The sequence below is a fragment of the Lissotriton helveticus genome, chromosome 1_1 (assembly GCF_964261635.1).
Source record: "Lissotriton helveticus chromosome 1_1, aLisHel1.1, whole genome shotgun sequence".
In the NCBI taxonomy this organism is placed as follows: Eukaryota; Metazoa; Chordata; class Amphibia; order Caudata; family Salamandridae; genus Lissotriton; species Lissotriton helveticus.
The window spans coordinates 1,042,863,393-1,042,879,739 of NC_136057.1; the positions used below are offsets into that span (position 1 = coordinate 1,042,863,393).

Consider the following 16,347-nt stretch of genomic DNA (forward strand, 5'->3'; position numbering starts at 1 on the left):
TTGCCAGTGTACAGTACCTGTGCTGTCCATTTGCCAGTGCTCTGTGCTAGCACTTAGGATCTTCTGAACCCTATACCCCATGTCCTATTGCCATCTGTTTACCTACACTCAAAAGCAGCCCTTTGACGCAATTCTGCATGGACTGACCTGAACTAAAATGCAATGCTCTGGCAGTGCCTCTCTTAACTCTTCTGACATCCCCTTCACTATAGCAGTGTGTCTTCTTAACTCTTTCAACATCTGAAAAATGAGTAGTCAGAGAAGCATGCCCACCCTCAGGCTAGTTCTACACCTAAGATAGGCTACCTAATGTAGATACGAAATGTGAAAGTCTGTCATCTTGTTAATGGCAGAATTAGGAACTCTGGGACAGGGTTATGACCACTTCCTACACAAAGTGATCAAATAGGGAGTATAGTGACTCCAGGGGTAAGTAGCCCATTGGCTACTACCCTACACTCCCTTAACTCCCCTAAACCTAGTATTTAGGGGAGACCCTGTCACCAGGAAATCAGATTCCTGCCGATCTAAGAAGAAGGAGGACACCGACGAGCCATAAGCAAAGCTTATGATGAGCAAAGACTTTGAAGAAGCAACTGACCTGGCACCAATCCTGCTGGCCTGCTGCTGTTCCTGCCAGATTGCACTAAAGTCGTCTCATCCTGCAGCTGCTGTGCCTCCAAAAACCTGGGTTGACTACCTGCCTTCAACCAAGACCCAGCAACTCCCGTGGAGTAGCAGAGCTGCTTCCCTGCAACCACTCCAAAAGACCTGTGAAGACTCTGGACTACCGCAAACCTGACACCGGAAAACACCACTGCACCGGTGCCCCCTAGTCCAAGTTGAAGTTGGCCAGTGGTGCCAACGTGGTCCCCTGACCCTCCAGATACAAAACCCAGCTTGGGTTTGGCCACAGTGGACTCACCAACTCCACCTGCAGCCTCTTTGTGCAGGTCTCCTCTACGGCTGGTGTCTCTGGTGACGAAAACCTGATGCCTCAGAACAGGAGAAGAGGACCAAAGGTGTCCCCACATGCCCGTGCATCGTGAGACCTGAGCCTCCATAGGAAAACATTACCACTTCAGAAATTGAGCAGTATCCATTTTTAAAAACTGGAAAAGTTCAGAACTGGAAAAGTACTTACCTGATTCTGATGAACTTGGAATCAAAATTCACATAAAAGAATGTGCAAATTTTATAAATTGGTGTTGGATTTGTTTGAGTGTAGTCTAACTTAATGCCTTCGTGTGTGAAATAAATGCTTAGCACTATCCTCTGATATGCCATTTGGATTATAATTTGTGCCTCTGTAATTCCTTTGGGGTTTGCTGGACTCTTTACACGGTGTACTTCTTTTTGGTCCACTATATAAGAGAGACAGATTCCTACAACCATCTTAACTCTTCCACTACCCCGTTTGCTCTTGCCGTACCCCTCTTAACTGTTCCAGTACCTCCTTAACTCTGTCAGTACCCCATTAACAATTCTGTATGTAAACAAACAATATGCCTCTTCCTTTCCCTTCAAAAAATGTTTTTAAGAACTAAACCACAAACTTTGTTAATTGAAACATCAATTGTAGATACAAATTGCACTTTTTTTTTATATAACGTAATTTAAAAAAACTAGAGAACGGAGCACCATATTATTATTCATTACATAATAACGACAAACTCAAAAGCATGAATTCAGGCATGGCAAATCAAATGCTTACACCCAAATGCAAACTAGTGCTTCCCATACGACCCAAAGCAAGTGAATAATATGCAGATTGTCACCATCCAAATTTCAGAAATATATAGACCCAGGACACCAGTCCAGATTATTCAAATTTAATCTGTGGTGTGAAAAGTTAAGTTTCTTTGTTGCGTCACTCTTCAGTGGAAACATTTGGTTCCATAGAGGTTTCATCGTAGGTTGGAGCCCTCTTGTTTAGAAATTTAGGACAGTTTGTCTTATTCAGAGGATTATATCCAAAAATCTCTCACAAATCCACCCCCCTTTTCCACTTCATAAACCAGCCACATCTAAACAAAACAAAACTGATTGATTACTGAGGTTAAAGACAAAATGCATCAGGACAGAACTTTGTGGGCAAATTTTATTAGAACACCTGAAAACTGGGACAATCCCTTTTAGTCTCCAAGTAAAAAATATGGCAGTTAATTTTTTACTGAGGGTCTATATATAAAAAAGATTTCAGTTGTATAAACACGAAGTGCAGTAGGGACTGTGGATGGTCCTGTCAATATCACAGTGGATCTGCAAAAAACAGGATTGGAGGAAATCTTAAGAGTGGAGGAAGAAATTCAAAACGGTGACATTATATCTGACTGCAAAGAACTATTCGCAAAGGTTGAGAAACAAATTGATGAGTTCATAGACTTCATGATAAATCAGAAATTCATAAAGTTGGAGAAGGATTCGAAGAATCTCAAATTAGAAAATGTCTGTCCCTCCTTGTGTAAAGATTTGTATTCATTACCTGAAGCTACTAAATCACTAGGCGATTACGGAGGTAGATCACACTAACAATTCGTCATCGTAATCAGCCACCAAGCAGGCTGCCGGAGAGGGTCCCTTAAGTCTTAACAGACCAGCATCTCAACACCCTCTGTTTTTTAGGAAGAGGTCAAGGGAGATCACCCCTGGGAAATGCGCATATGGCACAGATTTTACAAAAGGTAGCTAATTCTTTGCTTAATATTTCAGATGTAACATTATCTAAGGCACAGTTGCAAGTTTAGACAGAGGACTATCATTTGTACCAGCAGGCTTGACTGTTTTGTGCAGTTAAAAAGAGGGACTATAGAATTTTCTGTAAGATTATACTCAAAAGTTTTCTTTCAAGATCAGGAAGATATAAGAAAAGAAGTGAGGATATTACAGAAAAAAGCTCTTTCATCCACCAAATTCAATAATGCCTCCACAGATTTTAGCTTTTGAAACTATGGAGTTGTCTACCCTCACAAAGTTGGAGCCTAAATCAAGATATTATAAGCCATTCTTTCCAATTTTCTGTTTAAGGCCTTGTCACAACTGAAGGAGAAACATAATCTGGTGATAAAACCTGCAGCTAAGGGAGGAGCAAATGTTTATTCAGAATAAGGTGGAATATCTGGTTGAAAGGATGAGACAAGTATCTGACACTATTACCGGAAATGGAAGCAAGACCCAATTAAAGACATATCTGAAGTCATCAATGCTTTATTATAAAATACCCATCAGGAAGGTTGGTTGGAACCAAAAAAACTGGAATTTTTGAAGAACAACCCAAGAACTGTGGTACTGTATCTCCTCCCCAAAATCCATAAGGACCCCCAAAAAAATTTGAATGGCCAATTGTCTATGGATGTGACTCCATTCAAGAGCCCCTCTCTAAATACATAGGCTTCTTCCTGAAACCTTTTCCCAAAACTACTCGACCCTATATATATAGGACACTACTGAGTTAATCAACCACGTGGAAGGGATTACATTTAATGCCTGCGTCAGACCTTGTTTGCATTAGATGTCATTTCCTTGTATTCAAATATTCCCCAGTAAGAGGCTTTGGATGTGATTGAGCTCTATCTGGATAAGAGAGAAAGAGTTCATCAGGTGCCTACAGAATTCATTTTGACATTGATTGAGCTTTCCTAGACTCTTAACTATTTCCTCTTTAATAATGACTACTATCTTCAAATCAAGGAGACCGGTTTGGGATGTCCCTTAGTCCAAGAAATAGCCATTCTGTACATGGCAGAGCATGAAGAGAAGTTTGTGTATAATAATAATCCTTTGACAACAAGATTTCTATGTGGCTCCAATGCATGGATGGTATATTTATTGTATATGGACAAGAGACCAGGAACATTTCAGGCTTTTTAATGGGTTGCTTAATGTAAGGGCTGCTGCGATTAAGTTCAATAAGACTTTTGACAAAAATCAGATACATTTTCTTGCCATTACTGTTATTTCAGCGGCCGGAAAATTGGTGACCTCGCTATTCAAGAAGCCCGCAGATAAAAGCAGTCTCTTAAGATATGATAGTAATCACCCAAGTAATCTGTGAGAGTATCTCCTATATGGACAGTTTTTAAGACTGTATAAATGGCACTATCAAAGAAGAATATTTCAAACCCACGTAGGAGCTTTAAAGTAAATTTATCCAAAGAGGATATCTGAAGAAACTCTAAAAGAAAAAATCATTAAAGATGGCTTGGTGTAGGAAAAGAGATACCTTGTTGGAATGGGAAGAAAAGGAAATTTGGAGAACATGGTATGTATGTTTGACCACTTTTTGTTCAGTTACAAATCAATTCAAAAGGATAATTCATCAAAATTGGTCTATTTTACCAACATTACATGCAACTATTTCTTCCCCAATGTTAGCTCTGACAAGAAGGCCAAAATATTAAGGACCTAATCATTCGTGTCTACACCCTGCCCAGAGACTCTTCAGAGTGCGCTCTAAGTGATCATTGGAACTTCCCTCCATTTATTGCCTACCATTGATGTGGGGAGTGTTCCTGTTGTGCTCAGAACATCGAGGGTTCTATAATTGACTATCATGGCAAAAGGACAATGCACAATGTTTTCTTGAACCATAAAACCAAAAATGTGGTTTATGCTATCCTTTGATCCTGAGATTTGCTTTATATAGTGCAAACCAAACAGGAAAATTTGCATGCACATAGGCCAACATAATTCCAGAATCCGTTGCAAGGTGATGACTACCCCTCGTCAGAATCTTCAGTGAGCTGAAACATAATCAACAGTTAAATAGACTTTCTGATAGATACATCTGCCGTGTGGATTCCTCACCTTGTGAATATCCCCCTTGCGTCAGCAACATTCGGAATTTTTCTTCGTAGCACGCCGGCGTGGACGACGTCACAGGAGCACGGCATCGCGCGCGACTCCGTCTGACGTCACCGACTCCTTATTAGACCCACGTCGGCGTGATGACGTCAGTTCCCTTTTTTCCGCGTCGTCGACGCTAACGGTTTCTGGGATCTTCTGCCATACTTTGTATCTTCTACTAGTTATAGTATTACTATTTCATCTTTATTTACTCCTTCGTCGAGAATGTCGTCGAGGAAGACAGGATTCAAGCAATGTGGATCTTGTGCTCGTATGATGTCGATCACCGATCCTCATGACGATTGCTTATAGTGTCTTGGATCGGACCACGATGTTAAAAACTGTCGATCCTGCTTCAAGATGAATCCTAAGGCGTTACGTGAACGTGAAGCAAAACTTCTTCTTGCGAAGGTAAAGGGAAGAGAGACTGGGAGATCTTCGAGGTCGACGTCGAGACGCTCGAAGTCGAGACGCTCGAAGTCGAGACAGAAGTCGCGTTCGAAGTCGAAATCGAGGTCGGCTTCGAGATCAAGGTCCAGAGCGAGGTCGAGATCCAGAGAGAGGTCGAGATCTGGATCCAAGTCGGCTTCGGGTCATGCTTCGAGCTCCTCAAAGAGGAAACACAAGAGGAGAAAACACAGTTCCAGACATCATTCTGGGAAGGAGTCTTCGAATTCGAAGAAGAAGTCTCGTAAACATCACAAGGACTTCGTATCTCCTTCTCCCTTGCGGTCTATCGGAGGTTCCCCGGTTCCGGAGCAAGAACCGGATCCGGTGTCACACCATTCTTCGGAGCATGAAGATGAAGAGGAAGTTCCTCGAGCTCCGACTCCGGTAGAAGCCCCTGTAGATCAAGCAGGTGGTCTAAATTTGTCTCTTGGTGTAGGGAGAGAGATGTTGACCCTTTGAAGGCTCATTTGTCTGACATTTTGCAGTTTGTTCTTTCTTTGGCGCAGCAAGGATTTGCTGTTGCCACGGTCAAGGGGTATCTTTCGGCTTTGTCGGCTTTTCTTTGTTTGCCGGATCAGCCTTCTCTTTTTAGGTCTCCAGTGGTTTTAAGATTTTTGAAGGGACTCACTAATAGATTCCCTCCTACTCCTTTTGCTGTCCGTCATTGGGATTTGAATCTTGTGTTAACCTTTTTGATGGGTTCCCCCTTCGAACCCTTACACAAGTGTCCCATGAGGCTTTTGTCTTTCAAGACTGTCTTCTTAGTAGCAATCACCTCGGCAAGGAGGGTGAGTGAGCTTCAGGCTCTTAGTTCCAAACCCCCATTCCTGACCATTCATGCTGAAAGACTGGTTCTTAGGACCAGGGCTGCTTTTCTGCCCAAGGTGGTAACTCCCTTCCATCTAGGACAATCCATTACCCTTCCTACCTTCTATCCTCCCCCTCACCCGTCTAAGGAGGAGGAGAGACTACACCGTCTGGACCCTAAGAGGGCGGTGTCTTTTTATCTGGACAGAACTAAAGACTTTCGGATGGATGACCAGCTGTTTATTGGTTTTGCTGGCTGCAAGAAGGGCAGAGCGGTGCACAAGCGCACACTTTCCAGGTGGATAATCCTGTGCAACAAGATTTGCTACTCCCTGGCGGGTAAGGACCCTCCTGAGGGTATTAGAGCACATTCAACTAGAGCAAAGTCTGCAACATCTGCTTTGTCTAGAGGTGTTCCTGTTGAGGACATTTGCAGGGCCGCGACTTGGGCCTCCCTCCACACTTTCGCGAAGCATTACTTCTTGGATTCCGAGGTGAGGAGGGACGGCCACTTTGCGCGCTCTGTTCTCCAAAATTTCCTGGTATAGCAGAGTGGTCACCCTCCTCCGGGAGTGGGGACTGCTGTGGGACTCTATTCACAAGGTGAGGAATCCACACGGCAGATGTATCTATCAGAAGAACAAGTTACTTACCTTCGGTAACGCTTTTTCTGGTAGATACAATATCTGCCTGTGGATTCCTCACATGCCCACCCGCCTCCCACTCTGCTATACCTGGTTTTATTGTTTGTATATTTTTTGGGTTTTGATGCCTTTGCTATGCACTGTGTGCTATTTTGGTTTGTATGTACTGTGTACATTGTATATATGCATATTTGCTGTCGTTGGTCCGTCCGGGTGCCTCGAAGGCACGGAAAAAAGGGCGGAACTGACGTCATCACGCCGACGTGGGTCTAATAAGGAGTCGGTGACGTCAGACGGAGTCGCGCGCGATGCCGTGCTCCTGTGACGTCGTCCACGCCGGCGTGCTACGAAGAAAAATTCCGAATGTTGCTGACGCATGGGGGATATTCACAAGGTGAGGAATCCACAGGCAGATATTGTATCTACCAGAAAAAGCGTTACCGAAGGTAAGTAACTTGTTCGTCTTATTTGTGGGCCGAAAAGATCCTTTAAGAAGGTGACATGAAAAGATTGCTACTTAAAAAGAAGCCACCCTTATTTTGAGATATAATATGATCACTTTGCTGCTGTAGAGCCTTTCATAACTTTGTTCTTGGGACCAGATCAAAGGCTGCCGGCGGATCAACAGAAGCTATAAATAGATGTTCCTGCTTAATGGCAACCGTTTTCACAAAAGAAGTAGAAAACAAAATCCCTGATCCACGTTGCTAACCTTTGGCCTGAATCCAGCCTGGAATTGCGACCGTATTGTCTTTATCCAAAATCTGCTTACTAAAGATTTTTTGTACATTGTCGATAAGTCTTTTGGGGCAGAATTCCCTGGGCTACCACAACATCCTTATTTAGGTCTTGCCTAGGAAGCGCATACGTTGTCTCTTCGAGATATGCTGTATCTAGAATTTGGGCTTGAAGCACCTCCCATGTTTTATATTGGCTCATGTTAATGCTCTTTGCAAATGGCTGCTTCAGATTGGTGAATATAGTTAATTTGTCCGACTTGCTGTTTCGGACCCTCCCAGCAACTGTCTCTGTTACATGTGTTCTTCCCTTTTTTTATGCATGTTTGTGTCACTATTTGTTTTTGTTTTTTTAGTTTGCCTCTAAAGCTCACCCTAGAGCTCACTCTAGAGCTCGCTGCTTTGCCAGCAAACGCTGTATAATCTAGCACAACAATAGGACTGTTAATCTTTTAAAATAAAAGCACTAACTACAAGAAATGTTTGTAGGACACGCGATTGATTCCTATGACTTCTGTAGCTTATTCTTTTTTTTAAACATTTGCTTCAGCGTTTTCAAGATTTCTTCTATTTTTACATTTTTCTGCGACTATAAGCACATGTTGGTAAAATAAATGCGCTATTTTTATTCCACAACTGCATGTCTCTCGTCCCCCAAGTAGGCACAGTAGCATGCTTTTTTTCTACAAGGGCGAAGGGGCAGAATGAGTGAACTAGAGAGAAAACTCGACCACTGAACTCGTCAACTGAAGCGTGCACTGAGGGCGCAAGGCCTGCATATTGCACACAGTCGCATGCATAGTGGCAGCCATGTTAGAGGCAGTCCATTTGTCGCAGGGTTATTTTTTGTGAGGGAAGGTAAAATGAAACGACTGATGTTTTGCATGACCCTCACAGGTAGCGCGAGCCCCGCCAATACCGATATGCATGCGCACTTGTAGTACAAGCTTTGTGGTAGGGGTAACACGTGTGTGCACTCGCACTGTTTTCATTCGCTGTCTCAACGTCCACCAGCCAGTACGTGTTCTCTCAGGTTCTTAGATCCTAGTGTATACGTTAGCCATCAAAAGCACATGTGCCCTATCTTTTCAGCATTCTTGTTTTCTCACCACAGCTCTTGCCAGCACAGTATTGTTAAAGGCTTGCAAACACAAATATAGAAGTAAAAAACGTTGTCATTAACAATGCCAAGCTCGAACTTTCACCAATGCGAGACCGATAGTATTGCAAATGCTTGTATATTGGGATTATATCAGCGCCCCTCCAGGAATCGTGGATCAATGCTCATCCTGAAATATCGACTGTTTATTAATGTAAGGACCAAAATGAGTGGGTCCCAACGGAATAGATCACTTAGAATCTTTTTGACCATGGGGCCTTTCTTGGTTTGAAGGCTTCTATGGTCTTTAGATGTTTTGAAGACAGAAAATCATCAACCGGGTGACAGCTTCTGGCTAAAGCAAAATAAATCCCCAATGCTAAATTTTCAAAATTACAAGCATCAGACACCAAATCACTATGTAATGAAGTGAAGCTTTAAGCACATACATCTATCTAGCTATGAACCTGAGTTTTACTAACTACATATCGGCTTCTATTGGCTATAGTATGCAAAACAAATGCCTTCATATCTACTTCCAATAAATCCTGCCACAAAACTAGTTCTCACTTTAAATTACTAGTTTTTGTTAGTGTTCTCATAATCTGTCCTTGCCTTGTCTATAGCCAGGGCTTTAAGTGGGATGAAAAAACTGGGGGTGTCTCTCAAAGGGGCGTGGCTGATGTAATTAAGTGCGTAGCTTAAGAACACAAACCTAAAAATCTGTTCTTAGCATAGTGTGCCGCCCGACTGTTATTTTGCTGTTTCTATCATTGTATTCAGATATATAATGCAACGAATGACATTATACCTACAACAAGCCGGACTGTTGGCTTTGTCAATGGTTGTAGGGTGGTACTGCTGCAGAGTTACGTTTTTTTTCCACCCTGAGGATGAGGGCAAAAATGGAGAGACTGATGGTGACCCATCTCAGCACCAGCTTTTTAGAACTGCAGCTACGCACTGGCAGGACACAGCCCACTTAAAGCCCTGGCTATAACTCTTATATCCTTACTTTGAATTATACAAATAAGCATTTTCCTATCCACCCTATTGAGCCATATGTACGTTTTGTGAACCGAAGTGCTTGATTAAGATTCTTCGGTAAAGAAATTTCTCAAAGATGCAAATAATTTATTGTGCAAATCAGACACCAAGGATTTGTTGATGGATAATGAACTAAGACTGTATTAACAATCTCATATATGTCAGAGAGAACTTTTGGGGAGGGTATGTTATCCAACCACTTCACTCTTCTGTTATTAGATACAGCAATGAAATGAACACACAAAGTTGGTGCTTTTGCTAAATCGTTCATTAAATCACTTTTCAAGTATAATGTGTGAGGTTTGTGGTAATTCTCCGATCTAACATGCTCTACAGTGTCGAGCATAGTACACCAAACGTACAAAATCCAGCTAAATGTAATAAATATTGCTTTGATAACCTACGCCAGTGCCCCACTGTCACTAAAATGTAGGCAGTAGCTGTATCAGAGCTTGAGTGGCCATCCCATGCACGCAGACCATGTTTTAATTTCAAATTTGTTTTATTGGTTTTAAGGGCAAGAATAATAGGCAAAGCAAAACAGTAGGCATGTAGTAGGCATATATGGCGAGCGAGACAGACGGGCACGTCTTCTCTAAGAGTCTTCAAGGAAGCAGGTAAAACATGCCGACATAGAAATGCACTGCTGACATTGTGGTGAGAGTGCCATGTAAGAAAGCCAACTAAACAGAACAAGAAGAAGAACCCAGCCCCCCACCCTTTACCCAACGTTCCTCCCCTCCCCCCGCCCCGACCAGTATGCCATTTGTCTGGAGTCTCTGTTATAGCACGTTCAGAGTGGTATGCTTCAAGGTGTTCAAGTTCGTAGGGGATCTCGTGGTGGTCCCGTGAGCCGTAGAATGCGGATATATTTTGGGCATGTGATTTCGTGAAACTCTCTGGATAAGAGGGACAGAAGCGGTTGCCAGATCCTCTGAAATGAGTCAGCCGTGTGTGTGAGCGTGGCCTGGATACGTTCCATGCCCAACGTGTACCACAGTTTATGCAGCCAGCCAGTGTGGGTGGGTGTGGTGGTGGATCCCCAGAGTGACAGGATATGTTGTGATGCTGCTTGCACGGCAATGCCCATCTGTTTGCCACGAGGAGACCTCAAAGGAAATGTAAGTGCGTTGGGCAGCCCCAGGATTGTGTACGCAGGAAAGCGCGGGATTTCCTTGGGTGATAATGTCCTGCCGAGTTCTGATTCCCAGCGTTTCTGTCCCGCCGTCTTATCTGGGCCAGCAACGGGAGATAACATCTTGTAAAGGTCTGAGATAAGGTGCCTATCCGAGTCTTTCGTCACCAGCCAATTCTCGAATGGTGTCATTTGCCGACTAACTAGGGGAGCGTTGTCCGGGCTCAAAAGCCAGTGGCGGAGTTGGAAGTATTGGAACATGTGGGGCCTGGTCACTCCGTAGCCCCGTGTAATATCGGCGAGTGGGAGAAAGCCCTGTAAGTCAAAGAGATGGCCGGCCGAACGGCAGTCCGTACCACGCCATTGTGGAAAGGCAGGAGGATCAGTGCCCGGCGGGAATTCCGGATTGTCGAAGAGCGGAGTGAGCGGGGAGGGGAAAGTCGTCAGGCCTCTCTTGACCGCCACCATGTCCCAGGTCTTCATAATGGTGCGTGTGATGGGGGATCGAAGGAGATATCGTGGCCTATGCTGGCGGGCAAGTAATGGGATCTTCCACAGTGACGTCTGGGCCATCGCCCTGTCCTGAAATAGCCACCTCTTTTCGGACTCAGGTCTGAACCACTCCACCAAGTAGCGGAGTTGTGAGGCTTGAAAATATTGCAGGAGATTAGGGATCCCGAGACCCCCCTCATCAGCACCTCTGTACGCCGCTTGCTTTTGTAGCCGTGCGCGTTTCTTTTCCCAAATGAACTGATGGAAAGCGGTTTGCAGGTCAGCAAGCGCGCCAGGCGGCAGTAGTACTGGGATAGTCTGGAAGACATACAAAATCTTAGGTAAGTCTGACATTTTTACTGCTGCTATGTGGCCTAGCAAGGAGAGGGGTTGTTTCGACCACCGTGTGAGGTCGGCCCGGATTTGGGAAGCAAGTGTTTTATAGTTAAGGGTCACCGTCGAGTCTGTGGAGGAAGTAAGAGAGCTGCGTAGAAGATTGTAAGTCGCAACCAAAGTCAGGCGTTGGGGTATGAGGGTGGGCATTGCTGTCCAGGGGTAAAATCAGGGATTTCCCCCGGTTGATTTTGAAGCCAGACACCGCTCCAAAGCTCTCCAATTCTTCCAGGAAAGCAGGTATAGAGCGGGACGGTCGGTCTAGAGCAGCGATGATATAGTCGGCATAAAGCCCCACTACGTGAGGTTCATGGCCGAAGGTGACTCCGCTGATGCGAGGATTGCCTCGGAGTTTCTGCGCCAGGGGTTCCACGTACAAGGCGAACAGGAGGGGCGAGAGAGGGCACCCCTGACGCGTGCCCGGTTGTATCTCGAAGGGGTCCGATTTAAGGCTGCCCAATCGGACCCGGGCCATAGGGTGGTGGTAGCAGCTTGCGATCCAGGCTTGAAAGTGGTCGCCCAGCTGGTACCGCTGCAGGACCTTCTGCAAGTAGGTCCAGTCGACTCGGTCGAATGCCTTCTCCGCATCGATGGCCAGTAGCGCCGAGTCCAAGTTTTGGAAGTGAGTTTCATCCACGAGATGCAATAGCCGTTTAGTATTATCGCTGCATTGGCGGTTTGGGACAAAGCCCGATTGATCCGGTTCGAGGATACCCGGTAGGCAAGGGCCCAACGGGCCGCTAATACCCCCGTGAACAGTTTCAAATCTAAATTAAGTAAGGAGATGGGGCGGAACGCGGAACAATGTGTCGGGGGTTTGCCCGGCTTGGGCAGCACCACTATTTCTGCCGCCAGCATATCCGGGGGTATGGAGCTCGGGCCCTCGAACAAATTAAATAACCTTGCGAGTATCAGAGCTAGTACCTGGCCAAAGAGTTTGTAGAAGCCTGATGAAAAGCCATCAGGTCCTGGCGATTTGAGCGGGCGTAGGCGTGAGATGGCGGCCAGGACTTCGTCAGGGCGGATAGGAGCTTCTAAGGCCTCTGCATTTGCTGGAGACAGCGGTGTGATTTCCGCCGATTGCAAATACGCGTCGATAGCAGCAGGCGATACTTTAGCCTCGCTATACAGGGAGGCGTAAAAGGAGCGGAAGGCGTCAGCAACCTGTGCTTCTTCGGTAAGGGTCTCACCGGAGTCGTCCATGAGAGTGGTGATTTTTGAGCGCTGAGTCTTGGCTTTTAGGGCACTGGCTAGAAGGCGCCCGGTGCGGTTGCCTCCTACGTAGTATGTATGGCGGAGTCGAAGGGCGGCAAATTCCGCTCTGTCAGTATCAAGGCTGGCCAGTTGAGCCCTAGCGGCTTTCAGCTGATGCCAAATTCTCGGAGCGCAGGTGCGACTATGAACCCTTTCTAGTTCAGCTACTTGTGCCGTGAGGTCAGCTCTCTTGTCTTTGCGGATCTTGGCATCAGCAGCCACGATGGCGATCAGTTCCCCCCTGACTACGGCTTTCAGGGCTCCCCAAAGGGCCGACACCGAGATTGCGGAGTTATCATTAGTGGCAAGGTAGTCCGAAATGCATTTATGGATTTGTTGAATAACGGCCGGTCTCTGCAAAAGGGGTTCGTTGAGCCGCCATGAACCAGGGGTGCGTGACGTCTTGGGCATACTGAGTGTCAGTTCCACCGCGTCATGGTCCGAGAGGGCCGCTGGGACAATGGAAACGTCAGTGACGTGGGGGACCAATTCTGAAGAGCCCAAGAAGTGATCTAGGCGCGCGTATGTGTGGTGTACATGGGAATAGAAGGTGAAGCGCGCTGTGTTGGGGTGCGCCGTTCTCCAGAGATCTAGAAGACCCCTCTCCTGCAGCCATGACCCACCCGCTTCCGATAGCGCTCCAGTGTCCCATAACGGTGCCCAGACCTATCCTTATTCGTGTCCATGACTAAATTGAGGTCCCCCCCCAAGGAGCAGCTGAGAGTTAGGTGACTGTAATGTTTCGGAGAGTGTAGTTTTCAGAAAAGGTTCCTGGCCTGTGTTGGGAGCATAGATGGAGCCTATCGTCAGTGTTCTATTCCCTACAAGGAAGGTGTAAGCCAGGAGGCGTCCTTTAATTTCTCCTACTTTGGCCCCCACTCGGCCCCCGGAAACGCCGGGACACGAGAACGGCCACCCCTGCTTTCTTAGATGGAAGTGAAGAAAAAAATTGCTGAGGAAAGGCCCGGGAGCGCATCCTGTGCCAGTCTTTAGGTAGGAGGTGGGTTTCCTGCAATAAGCAGATGTCAGCCTCTGAGTGTTCCAAATATGAGATGACAGCCCTTCTTTTAATCGGATTATTGAGGCCTTTTACATTGAGAGACAATATCTTAAGTGTATCAATCATCATGGGATAATACGAAGGTACCAGAGCTTAGCAGCGCAATTCGCTGTTGCGTATAGTAAGCAATAGTTAACACCCGAAATCTGTAGACGTCCCTTGGCATACTGGTCCCCGCCCTCGTTACCCACCCCGCCCTGCCTGCAACACCGTTCCCCCCCCCCCCCGTCCCCCCTTCCCAACCATCCCCGAAGAACCTCCCCAACCCCAACAGAGCCCCCGTCCATACCCTTGTCACCCCCCCCCAAACCCCCCCATAACAAACCCCAAAACTAGAACTACTCATAGTCTCGGGCCTACTTGTGCATAACACAGGTCCGTAGAAAGTCAGTGTAGAGGGTAACGTGGTAGCAGCCGAATCGGCGGCTCCCCGACCCGTCACCCCAGGTAGCTATAGTGTGAAAGAAAACCCCCTGGATAATATTGTCTTACAGGTTGGTCGTTGTGTTATCCGCTACCTCCTGCACAGCCGCCTCCCGTTCTTGAGCGACTGTGGCTGGGTCCGGTTTCGGGACGGACCTCAGGGATCGCCTCCGTCGTACTGTCTACCATCCCTCCTCTAATCGCCGCAAGGGGCCATCTTCAAGTCAAGTCAAGTCAGAATTTATATAGCGCACTACATACCCAGAGGGTCTCAAGGCGCTTGAGGAAGGGGGGGAGGTTTACTTATCGAATATCCAGGTTTTAAGCTGTTTTCTGAAGGCTAGGTGGTTTTGAGTGAGGCGGAGGTGGATGGGAAGGGAATTCCAGGTTTTGGCCGCTAAGTAGGAGAAGGATCTTCCCCCCATGGTGGCTTTGTGGATGCGCGGGACGGCGGCGAGGGCTTGGTTGGACGACCGCAGCTGGCGGGTGGGGGTGTAAAAGGAAAGGCGCGTGTTGAGGCAATCCGGTCCAAGTTCGTAGAGGGCTTTGTGTGCGTGGGTGAGGAGACGGAACGTTATCCTTTTGTTGATGGGGAGCCAGTGCAGGTCTTTCAGGTGACCGGAGATGTGGTCTTTGCGAGGGATGTCTAGTATGAGTCTGGCTGAAGCATTTTGGATGCGTTGGAGTCTTTTCTGCAGTTTTGCGGTGGTACCGGCGTAAAGGGTGTTTCCGTAGTCTAGCTGGCTAGTAATCAGTGCGTGGGTGACCGTTTTTCTTGTTTCGGTGGGGATCCAGCGAAATGTTTTTTTGAGCATGCGTAGGATGTTGAAGCATGATGATGAGACGGCATTGACTTGTCTGGTCATCGAGAGTGAGGAGATTTTGGAAAAAGGGGGTGGTGATGGACAGAGTTTCTGAATGATGCAGAATACTCTTACCAAGTCAAGAGATCATGGTTTTAATCCATCACCTGTTTTTTAGCTCATTGCACCATCCCAGCTCAGAACCTGGCTATATGCAAATTAGTCTGTTCCTGTCCCAGTGCATGATGGGAACAGGACAAACCAAACTACCAAGCCAATTCTTATACTGGGAAGGAAACAAGCTTCCGGGGACCGGTTTCTGGCATCACAGCCTTCGTCGGCCCGGCTTGCTTGAATCCTGATGGTGCTGTGTAAACCCCAAAGACTCTCCTTAGGAAGCCGGACCCTTAGGGAGCGAGAGCCTACCTCGCAAACGTTGCTGATCTTCCTTTCTGGACCCCGGAGCCTGTTGGTCTTGGTCCCCCTCCCGCAGCCGCACTTACCATCCTGAAGCGGCCGCCGAGCGGAGGGGGGCACAGGACTACGTTTCCCGGCCTGCCCCGCAGCGGAAGACGGCGCTGACATCGCGCCAGGCGGCGCATAAGAGCGCGTCACCCCCGCGTCGCGGGAGCGCCCGGGCAAAGGGCGGGCCCTCTGTGGCCCTCAGAGGCCAGGCTAGGCCACCCCCTTAATATTTAGTACGGCCTGGCTCAGCAAGGAAGTGCCCAGAAAAAGTCTACACATCTTCAGTACAGCAACTAAAAGAAAAAAAAGGGAAGAAGAGATAAGCGCCACCTGTTCTGCTATCACAGTAAGATTTTCTTATCTTAAGTGTCCTTTTACTGCTACCTTCTATAGACATAAGAAAGATTTTAATTGCTTCACAGTTATGTCTAAAAAGAACATTCCGAAGGCACCGGATACACCTAAGAACACTATGGACAGCTATCTCGTCCAGGTGGTAAGCAAGATAAACAGTGATCGTAGACAATCATTGGGCCTATACCAGTCTCCTACCCTCCCCTCTATGAGTCCCTCTGCTACCCCACAAACAATCGATGCCATACAACAAGATGCCATTATCCTTACTGGTGAATCAGATCCTATAGGCAATGCAAGTATGGACATAAGTGGGATAAATGGGGCCGACATGGCGAT

General features: G+C 46.6%; 1 protein-coding gene across 3 annotated transcripts in view; it reads left to right on the forward strand.

The window, feature by feature from the left end:
• LOC144820313 (putative serine/threonine-protein kinase pats1) overlaps nt 1–16,347 on the forward strand; it is a 299,277-nt gene that overhangs the window by 95,361 nt on the left and 187,569 nt on the right. The gene's annotated exons all lie outside the window — the stretch shown is intronic.